The sequence below is a fragment of the Anneissia japonica genome, unplaced genomic scaffold, assembly GCF_011630105.1.
Source record: "Anneissia japonica isolate Jap-2015-1 unplaced genomic scaffold, ASM1163010v1 scaffold287854_len485379_cov200, whole genome shotgun sequence".
NCBI lineage: Eukaryota > Metazoa > Echinodermata > Crinoidea > Comatulida > Comatulidae > Anneissia > Anneissia japonica.
In genome coordinates, this window is record NW_022732005.1 from 463121 (window position 1) to 473876 (window position 10756).

Genomic DNA, 10756 nt, shown 5'->3' on the forward strand with positions numbered 1-10756 from the left:
GGATAATACATACTCCAATATCGAAATGCACGCCATCGTTTCGGGATTCAATATTTCGACATTAATTATGTCATCATCAGGAATACCAACAGATCGTTTGCCATTCTTCATTGGGACTTATACACTGTATATGATGCCTGAAACGACATAGAGCTTTTAATAGCCCCGTGCTTTTAACCAGCAATTAAATCCATTGTCTTTGTGTTTTAGTTATGTTTAGCCAATTTAATCAAATTCTATAATCAGAGGCTTAGGACCTCCCCCTATCATTCAATTGCAATTCTCTCACTCCTGTATCTTGGTACAATAACTGGTTTGACATTTCACATAGTGATAACTGCATAAGTTTCCAAACATTAGAAAATACATACAAGGAACATTCCACAGGGCAACAACATACACGCTAACTTTGATGAAGAATCTTGATTTATGTCTCACTTTGCTTGTTTTGCACCGTATATTTAAAAGATTAAGATTTCAAAGATGAAACATAAAGCAAGTTGTAGTCATTTTTAGAACTCTGTTATTACTCTGAATTCAGGAAAAAGTAAAAAAAAAAAAAAAAAAAAAAAAAAAAAAAAAAAGAGAAAGAAAAAAAATTTAAAAAAAAAAAAATTTTTAATATTCATTTAAAAAAAAAAAAAAAAAATAAAAAAAATATTTTTGCTTTACTTGTGCTCTGAATATTTTTTTCTGTGAATTTGTAGAATAAATCAAGTGAAATCTTGTTTACCACTCCCTCCGTCGCCCACAAAAAATATCTCTCAACAAAATAAGGGCACATAGAAAAAAATGGTTAGATCATCACTCCCGTGCGCGTCCAAAATTTGGGAAATATTGATGCGTGAAATATTGATTAAAAATATTTAAAATTAAACCAGTTTATATACAATATTTACAATATTCTTGCCAAATAAAAACAGTCCCTCCCTCATCAATAAAAAAGCTATGTTCTATTGTTCCGATTAAAAAAAAAACAAAAAAACAAAAAAAACCGCTCGCCCTCATCACTTTTTTTAAAGAGTGATAATATAGTAATTTCTTCTATGTGCCCTAAAATTAAATAAATATAGTGTCCGAATACAACATACCGATCACTCTTCGAATGCAATGTAATAATACATGATATAATGGGCTGTATATAAACGGTCTACGGTCCGATTGTAGTAAGTTTCTGGGAATTCAATCTATCAAAAAAACAAAAACAAAAAAAAACAAAACAAAACAAAACAAAACAAAACAAATAAAAAACGACAGCCAATAAAAAAATTTCAATATTACCCAAAGATAATCTAATTTCCCTTAAACGCTTTTTGAGGGCGCATTATGGCTACTGTGGCCTTACAACAAAATAAAGATACGGAGGGAAGAGGGAGACGATGATCCGCAAACAGGAGATGGAAATCAGAAAATTAAGCTAATGCAACCGCATCTGTTAATTAACAACCCCATCGTCCCCATCGTGTGACTATCTGAATTAGTGTGATCACAACGATCAGAGTGCGTGTGCATATGCAAATGCCATACGCATAGCATCTTGAAAAAATCATACAGTAGGACTCTGGATAGTTCATATTTCAACAGACATAAACGGATGAGTGTGAAAAACCACTGTCACTGTGTGGCTTTATAGCCATATTATATTATATTATATTATATCATATAATATTATATTATATTATATTATATTATTTGCAAATATATATATATATATATATATATATATATATATAAATATAATAGGCCTAGGCCTATATAATATAAGCTCCTGTATTACAAGAATACTGTATATGTATATATATATATATTCTTTTAGGCCTATATATAAATAAATAGGCCTATATGAAGGGATCATATAGGCCTATATATATATATATATATATTTATTTAAGTATATAAACTATACATTAAGACTTAAAGAAACACGAACAAAGAGAAGCATCGAAGATCTCGGGGCCTAGCTTGACAGCCGGCTTGTTGTGCTGACCTCGAAGGTTAAAATTAGGAAGCAACAACTAAAGTCGAGAAGCTATCTGACTCGTGGAACTATATCAATCAACTATAGGCTAAAAAGATCTGTGACCTAAATACTCTTGAATAGGAGAGACTAACGTCTGAATTGTGTTTATTTGTCAGGACGATGATTTTGCAATTAATTACTAATCTGCGGACAGTTTAAGAAATTTGACGGACTTTATTCCGAATGAAATAATAATTCCATCATTTCCTAGCGTGGGCATCGATTCAAATCTAAGAAAACAGTACATTCGCCATTCTATTGCATATGTAATGCATTTAAGATGATATTGGTTTTATTAAACCATTTCACGGGCTTGGTTAATACTGCTTGAAATGTATGTGGTTTTTTAGAATTACAACGAATGAAGGGATCTCAAGCGTGGGTTGCTGACTTCATAGCTTTCCACAATAAAAACATATTGACAAGTAGGCATAGGTTATATTAGTACGGTACACTTGAAAGCACAGCACGATGTTTGTCTGTCAGTAAATTTCCGTATTCATAGGCCAACATTTTCTCCATCTTATTTCATTATACTATACAAGATACGATTATTCCAAATGCTCATATAAATCATATTAAATGAAAAGTGAAAAATACGTTTGCTTTGTACTTACATACGGTAGGCAGTCATTGAGTTTGTGCTAAATCTACTATTATTATAATTATAGACTACAATACAGTATGCCTACCATATAGGCCTATAGACCTACCTGAAGAGGTATTTTTGCATTTTCTCTAATAACTTTTTTTTTGTCAGATCTTTCTTGATAATTAAATGTACGGCAATATAAAAATACTTTTTAAGAAATAGACCTAAAGAGCAATAAAGTTTTTAGATTATTTTTTCGCAAGCGCTTGGTTCTTTTAGCTAGGCCTTATAATAAATTGATCAATCGAAAAGCACGTCCAAAATATTCCTTTTCTGGAACATTTTCGTCATCGACATTACTAGCTAGATGTAGAGCAAGCACTAAAGGGAAATCCCGGCTACTCACTCTCCTTAAGTTCTAAGTCAACTCTGCGCATGCTGTCATTTCTCATTAACGTCATTAGTGAAGAGTGATTTTCCACTAATTAATTAACCCACTATTTACATCAGTAGTATCCGATTTTCTACCTGATTTTACAATTTCGTTTACTCATACATCAACAATTACCAGATGTCTTGTAATCGTCTGTCGGTTTTCACTCAAAATTCAATCCGCTTAACATGGACATCAAAATTATTCGACTAAATTGTTTATTAAGTTATATATTTTTTTTAATTTTTCCTTGGTTAGACATCAATTGCTATCATTATTGGTACTGCAACTTGTTCTCGCGTCCATCATCGGTCATCTATTAACCCTCTGGTGTATAGAAAACGGCGCCAAACTGTGAGGGTCATGTCGCAACTGTCGGAAACTGTTATTATTTTTTTCTCTCTAGAAGTTGGACTATACAACGAGGGGTGTACAGTTCTTCATTTACTGTGGATATAACGAAAAACACTCAGGTGGTAACATTTCCGCCAAGACAGAACGGGTCCAAAGATACGGTATTGAATTCGCTCCTATAGAAAAATGTTAAACAAATAATACTCTGTATTTTTTGGCAAAACAATTCGGGGTTTTTAAAATATATTTTATGACACAGGACAAGTGTGAATGGTACAGTTGAAGTAACCTAGTACAGTAAATGTGTATTATATTATATTATGTAATGTTAGAGAATCATCAGCCATAACCTACGTCAGTTAAGTCATTCTCGGCCATCAATAAAGATTGTTTATAGGCCTATGGCAAAAAATCAAACGCAATATTAATTGCTTACATATTAGTCCTATATTTACTACCTGTAGCTTTCAAATTAAAATTAGAACAATAAAAGGTTTCCTCGTTAAATGATTGACAGACTGAACTGAAGTTTTATTTGAAACCTAATTTGACTGGCAGACTAATTTGTATAATTCAACATATACAAATTATTAGACTTACGTTTAACTTGTTGTAGTCCCATCTTAATAAGACGTGATAATGCCTATTAAATTCAAAGAATTACCGGTACGGTACTAATTATAAAAACAATAATTGATAAGATGCAATGCGAATACTGCATTTTCAATATTTTAATGTTTGTGTTTAGGTTATTTAAAAAAAATATATGCAAACAGAAATAGCTGTAGGCCTACTTGCCTTGGTCGACAAATGAGCATGATATTATTAGTTCAAACATGGACCTACGATTAGTGAAAGTAAACGTAAATCGTTGAATGGGCAACTTCTATTTGAGTACATGCCATGGGCCTATTTCTTTAAATGACACACAATTATTTCAGTTTAAATTCAATTTGATCAACGTTCATATCAAAACGTGGCAGGGATTTATAATAAGCACGTGTCCTTGAAAACACGTAATATAATAACAAGAATTTAACATTCACGTCCGATAACATCTTGTCGAACTACTGCAAAGCCGGACGCTCACTGAGCGCACGACGGTCGTCGGCCGACGCGATTGTATTCGCAAAGCAACAGCGCACTCGCAACGGATCGTTTTTATGACGATTAGCTCAGACAGCCACCGACAATCAGCAGACGGCGCCACGCCGCGCCGAGATAAATTTGTCGTACGACGGTCGTAGTGCCCGGCTTAAGTGACGAAAATATAAAGAAACTATACGTTAGTTTATGACCTTGTTTCGCATCATCAGTGCGAGTTATTTCATTGTATCTCAACAAGAAGCAAAACCAGGGGTGGCGCCAGGGCTCCGACGTCTCCGACGGGGGGTGGGGTGTGATTCTCCCGACAAAAAAAGTGGGCGTAGCTACAAATCTCCCGAAAGTGTTTCAGGGGGCCATCCGGCCCCCGCTGGCTCCAGCACTGATCAAAAATTGTTAGGAGAAATATTACCAAGGAAACATGATTATACGAGCGATAGAGCTTCCTTGTTTTCTGTTCTTTTACTGCCTTTAAATAACATCAATTTATTAAACTAATCAGTGTTTGTTAATTGTGACTTGTCATTCACATCACCCTAGAAGTTACTTCTTTTCGACATGGGCAATGCCGTCTGATTACTGTGCAACTTTAGGCCTACCATGGCTGCAATTATTTAGAAATTTGATTATACGATAGTGCTTCCAAAACTTCTGTGTTATTTCACTGCCTTTGGATAACATTTGCAAAACCAAAAATGTTTCTTATTTTTAACTTGTCCTTTCGGTCTCTTGGAATTCTTTTCGACACCGACAATGGCCGTCTATTACTGTGCAACTTTATCACGGTTGCAATTTATTTAGATATCGGCACTGCGTGCAACGTTGTTTTATGGACGATGATAGTTACGTTTTGAAACTTCGAATCAAGTAACTAATAGTCAGAAAATAATCAAAACAACTGTGAACTGAAGACAAAATTAGCTCAAATAATTGCCAAATGTATAGGCCTAAACTATCTATACTCTCATCATTAGGCTGCCTGAAAATTAGAATGTGCATTGTTCTGTCTGAAAAACAAAAAACGTGGAGATACAAGTCGTTGGCAAGCATATTTTTTCCCTCTGTCTGATTTTTGATAAGAATTTCTATTTCGTTATCAAGTTCATAAAATTTGGTTTCCTCTATGATACATATCCGAAACCCGTCCGCCAGCCCGAAGGGAACTTGGCCCTGTAATTACTAATCAACAAATTTCCACTCAGGCCTACAAAGAATATCTTTTCAGCCAAAGCACGCAGATGCTCGGAAGTTATACTACGTGCACACACAAACTACCACGTTATTACGCGAGTGCAAATATTTAAATTATTCAAGCGAGGCTGACTCACTGCTTGGTTGGCACAAGTCGTTTTCGTTCAGGAATGTAGTTATCTTTTAGTACAGTACCTAATTTCGTATCAGACATAACATTTGCTAAAAGTGTCTGTCTATATAACCATCATATTCCTGGTCTGTTAAGGAGTTCGATTCGTTAACGAAAACGCACACGCGTTAACGTTTGTTTGACAGGGGCGCGATCCTAAAGTCATAAAGTAAATTATTCGCACAACAAAATAATATTGCGTGCTTTGAGCATTCCCAAACTGCAACCTACTAAAGATAAAACCCATAAAATCAAAGTGATTTACTGAAACTGTGAAAACAAAATAGTTGTAAGCAATGTGGACGTATCGGGACTTAAATAAATAGTGAATCTTAAGACCTTTTCATTAGCAAACGATTATGGTTTGTGATGAATGAACGATACTAAGAAACACAGTGGCTTTGTTGTGGGGTGAAATATGGAGCAAAATAATTGCCAGTTTGTTTGACCTCATCTTAAAAGTTTATCGCATTGTTATCGAATGCTTACGTCTGTACCAAATAGTAATAAATGAAAACGAAGAGCGAGTGACCATTAACATTAATCAATGGCGTTTAATCACGTAACGTTCATATACAAAAATAACCCAAGACATCAGCAACTAAATAATAACGACATACAAACTGAATAGGTTGTCTCTAAAATGTCACCGATGTTTATTTTTGAAGCAAATACCTAGTTTACTCATTGATGATAATAAATGCAATGTCTGCAAAGTGACTTCTAATAATGTGCTACTTGGATGTTTATCTTGAAGTGTGAATTTCCGGCCGACAATTATCGATCCTTGAAACATGGGCCTAAAATATTCGGATAGGCCTAATGTTATTCAGGATCGACTTTACCAACTCGCAAAAACGACAGTCTACTGTGAACGCAGATGCATCATTGAGAACCCGGATCCTTCGTTGTGTGAATGTTTGACTGCATTACAGTGCGCTGAAGATGCATGTTTCTCAGACTGAAATACAGCTTAATTAGTTACAATGCTCAGTATCACTTAATCAACGAATATATCATTGCTAAGAAAACTTCGAAATAACTAATTCAGTAATTAAAGTTCGACGTGACGTTAACGTTAACGTGTAATTTATTGAAAAGGTGCATAAAACTTGTTGCTCAATTGACTTGGAATCGCATTAAAAAAAATAATGTTTACTGTATATTTTTTCAGTGTATGACATGTCACTCAATGGTCTATTCTATTTATGTCCATCTCCTTCATCATATTAATTGGTGTCAACTTTTATTAATAAATTTAAGAATATAATCTCGATAGAAGCGCGCTCTCTTGCTCTCGTGCTATAGGTTCAAGCTTGAAGCTCTAATAAGTGGGTCATACGTAATCAAAGATGTCAGATTCACCTGTTGTGTTTTATTAGGTGGATAGTCTTTAAAAGTATTTTCGAAATAAAAAAAAATAAATGAAAATCTGGCGCCTTTAAATCTTAGGACTGGCCTATGTACTATGACGATGTGTGAGGGTAATATTTAGTTGCCAAAGTCAGTCGATCCCGGCGTGTAACCACGACCCTAACTTGGAAGATGGGCGCACGAACGAGCTAACCATAACTCAATTATATACCTCCATGCAATAACGAATTGCACGAATAATCTGATTTGTAATAGACCTATTGGTTGTCAACCTGATATTAAACATTGACGACTTCGGTAGCAAATAAAATTTAATTTAAATTACCAATTAGATTAGATCGATTACTACTGATGTTCTTATCGTTTATATTTTTTTAACTGATGAAACAATCGCACAGAAAGCGTGTTGGGAAGGTCGGCGTCAAATCACCAGTCCTAACCGTAGCTTCATTTGCAATATCCGTTGGTAATTTTCTCCAATTATAGTAATACTTAATGTAGTAGGCCCCTACTTTGATATTGTTTCTCTGGATCTTATCGCAAACCAAATAGAAATTTATATATGACAGATCTGAGGTCAAAGACCCGATTTTTGATGAATTTTTTTGACATTAATTGGCTTACCCCATTATATTGTATCTTGTATTAACTAATCCATTCCGACTCAAAGCAAGCGTTGGCCTAAAAGAAAAGTGGAATGTAGAAGCGTTGAGAGTCTGCTTCTTAAAGAACTTTCCCCTCCACTTTAATCTTCCGAGCATCTTCATTATATTCAATAAAAATTTTTAAACAATAAATAGCTATATTCACTAACATTAATATTTTATTAATCAAATTCACCTAAATTCAGTAACACAATTCAATAAGGTAATGGTTTGACGGACTTAAAATATCATGCACAACTTATAAGTCTTAGGTCAACCATTGCCCACATACGTTTTCACTTTTTCGTCATCAGTTGTGATTAAGTTTAACCAAAAATACTAACATTTTAAAGAACATTTTCTGAGATTTTTCAGATCTTACGAAGAACGATAAAAAAGGAACGGGTACGATACCGTAACATTCAGCGGTTTTGTTATGTTTGTTCTGTTTCACACTTTTGACGAGTAATTACATAAACCGAGGGCGCACTGCAGACAGTCTAACCTCGGTCAATTTTATGTAGTGGCTTTTATATTGTCGATGTAGCCTATTATTTACATCGAAAATATAAATAGGCCTATAAAATAGCAAATAATCTATAATTTTTACGGTTGCTGCCTTTATGGGGTAAATCTTACTTACGAATTCAATCGATGATTCTCATAAATCTCTACGCCAGCTAGGCCCTACTCTGTATTGGTTCAACAAGTCAAAAGTCGATGACGCAAATTCTTCTCTGTATCACCAAAACTCTTTAACAAGCACATACGGTACTGTTACATATATTTCAACAGTAGTATTTGATTGTCTGTTTTTAGTTGACTCAAACATAACGGTTTTCAGTCTCTAATACCACTATTTTGGCAGGCTCAGATGTAAATATACCCTAGAGAAATGATTTTTTTCAATTGAGTTATGCACGATTCACCGACAAATAGGCCTAGGCCTACATGACTTAATCTGTTTCTTTGCACATTTAAATGTTTTGTTCCGTATTAATTTAATAGAATGAATGCAATAAAGCAGCTTAATGTAGATACGATTTTGCAAGCGGAAGTTCACCGGCGTGTATTTTTTTTTATCAGAAACAACCCTACATATTCACTCACATCATTCAGAGGCCTAGAAAAAGGTAATAACCGAGATATTGATCCAAGTCTCACAATTGTTTACCATGATTCAAAATAACACTGTACCATTTATTTAAATAATAAATGCGGTTGTCATTTACAAAGTTCTCTTCTGATATTGATAACTATTAAAAAAAAAATTGCATGTAAGAGTGTATGCAATTGAGAGTGTACGACGAAAAAGTGAACATATACATCCCTATAGCCAAGAGGCTCCTAACTATATAAAGCAGGCCTACAAACAAATGAATGCGGAATCATACAGAAGTTGGAACCTGATGCAATAATGAAGGTCATTAATTGGTTTTGAACTTAGTTGAGCACTGTGTTTACAGGTAGGCCTACATACCGAGCCAAGGGACAATGGACTCAATAAAACTCGGCTCCGGAATCACCACTCTTGTCACTTTTACACAATCCGACGCATGCGTATTTCAGCTACGAACTTGAGTTACAATAGCCGAAGGTTACTGAGGCAGATGTGCACGAAGATTATCCACTTCTGATAGTGATAATGTCTTACTTTCATATTGGAAGAATGGTAAAATAACTAGGTTAGAACCAAATGCCTTGAAGCAGAGCTAATAAGGCACAAGTACAATCGATACAAAAAGAAAGTACAGATGCCTACTTGACGTGAACCGACAACGAACAGTACAGTTACCTAGGCCCTATATAAAAAGATTCAAAAGCTTTTTGACATCTGTTGAATAAGCCTAGACTTTGTTGGAGGAACACTCGATCAACGCACCAGGGATTTTCCATCCCTCGGAACAAATTGTGTACCGTACAACTTCGGTCCTTATTAAAGTATTTCAATAATTTCACAATCGTCATATTACTTAGCCATCGGTGTCACTACTAGAGGTTATCCCCTTAAATTCGATGCCATCAGCATAAATCCAAGACAGTGAATCTCGCGGACAGGGTATTTGGCCCACTGGGCCGAATTTACTATCGTTATGATGTAGAGAAGAGGCTGAATTCCATGTGGGACCCACCCTTCTTATGACACTGATGACACTTTCATGTTCTTGCAAATCTTAAACAAGTTTCTTTCTGACTTATGTTCAAATAGCATAATCGTTCAACAATCAACTAAGCGTTCACAGATTGCTAGGCCTACGCTAGTCCTGATTGGTCTATGCTATAATCACAAAGGCCTACGCTAGTCCTGATTGGTCTATGCTATAATCACAAAATTATTACAGGATAATAATATACATAACAAATATGATTTCATTGAATTACAAAGATGCGAATAAAAGATAGTAGGGCCTACATATAGATTTGAAAAAATATATAAATTGGACGATAGGTCTAAAGTACTATATTATCATACGATTATTCTGTAATCAAGGAATATTTAAAGATGATTTCCCTAATTAACTAAAGGCTAATAGTCAACAATTATGCAACCAATTACAACCCTATCCAAAAATACTTGTGGTATACAACTAGAGAAACAGGCCACATTGAGAGTTATTGGTTGACGTCCATAACTAATAATTTAACCGACTATTAATAGAAGGTCTACATTACATTAACTTCATGTTGTCATTAGGAATATAAAGACAAACGTGAAAATATCAATTTGATTGATTTATACCATAAACAGTTTTTTTATGTTCCTTTTATAGAACATATTCATTTTTGAATCATGAGAATTTTATCATGCTTAATGTAATTTATTCCACTTGTAATTCAATTATTGTTTTTTTTTAAATCGGAGAAATAAAAC